This window comes from Manacus vitellinus, unplaced genomic scaffold, assembly GCF_001715985.3.
Source record: "Manacus vitellinus isolate BGI_N305 unplaced genomic scaffold, ASM171598v3 scaffold_20_pilon, whole genome shotgun sequence".
Lineage (NCBI taxonomy): Eukaryota > Metazoa > Chordata > Aves > Passeriformes > Pipridae > Manacus > Manacus vitellinus.
Window position 1 is genome coordinate 5,276,914 of NW_021939471.1, and position 1,216 is coordinate 5,278,129.

Below are 1,216 nucleotides of genomic sequence, written 5' to 3' on the forward strand. Positions count from 1 at the left end.
TATGGGGGTGCGGTACACGGGATCCAAGGAATACTTCATGCTCAGTTAATTCCCGTATAGCTTCTCCACAAGCTCTAAAACAGGTTTTCTTCTGCTTCCTTTCTTCCCCATGCAACTACGCCTGCTCCCCTCTCTGACCGCTATCTGTACTGACCTCATCTACCTGCACTCCAGAAGCCTTTGCTACAATTAAAGGCTATCAATTTGCACATTCCAATACGTGTAAAAGCTCTGATAAAGATTCACACAAATCTGTGCCTACTGTTTCCTATTTACTAATCAAGCCCTAAGCAGCACCTAGCAAAAAAGAAATACTAATTTTTACTGCCTGCTAGTGGTTGCGCTGAATCTTATCCTTCATCTTCTCTGGGCTTTGTAGAGCATCTGCCAGCTGAGCACCTGGTGCCAGATCAATTTTTTTTTCTTTCCCTTTAGCTCTTTACTTCACTTTTCCATTCTGTTATTCCATATAGTATCATATTCCTTCTTAATATTTCCCCTCTCCCCTCTTCCTGTTTACCTTGTTTCTTTTTTCCATATTCATTATTTCTTGCTAAAACTCAGCTCTCTGCTTGATAGATCACTGAGGTATTTAAAAAGAAAGAATGTCCTGACTGGCCAAGTACCACGGTCACGCAGCCTCACCAGGGGATTGTCCTCCTCTCCCTTCCTATCTTTTTGCTCCCTCCTTGCTTCCTCTTCCCACTTCCCTGGTTCTTCTATGTGGTCTCACTGCTCTACATTTCCCTGGTTGCAATTACTATGTCTCAGTTTCTCTTTTCTTCTTTTCCTCCATTCTCGTCCCTTCTTCCACCCCAACCCCCTTCATTTCCACGTAGCTACAGGCGTCACTGGCCTCATCTCTAAACCAGTTTAACCAGACCATACAGGAAATAAAACTGCTAGGTGAGTGTTTCCCAGACTAGCAGCCAGACCCTCTCTGATGTGTCTCTCCTGTCACAATAACTCACGCCAGAGATGATACCACAAGTGTATCCAGCATTCACAGAGTATCATTAAATACGGCAGCAGAAGCCCAGCTATGGCCCATGTTCTCCCCAGAGTGCTGTATAACACTGCAGCAACCGAGTTTCAGGCACACAGTCCTGACTAACATTTACCCTGCTTTGTTTTCAACCACTCACACAACAGGCACTGCCTGGGGAGACAAAGGAGACCCTCTATTTGTATACTTGTTCTCAGACTTTGGTACATG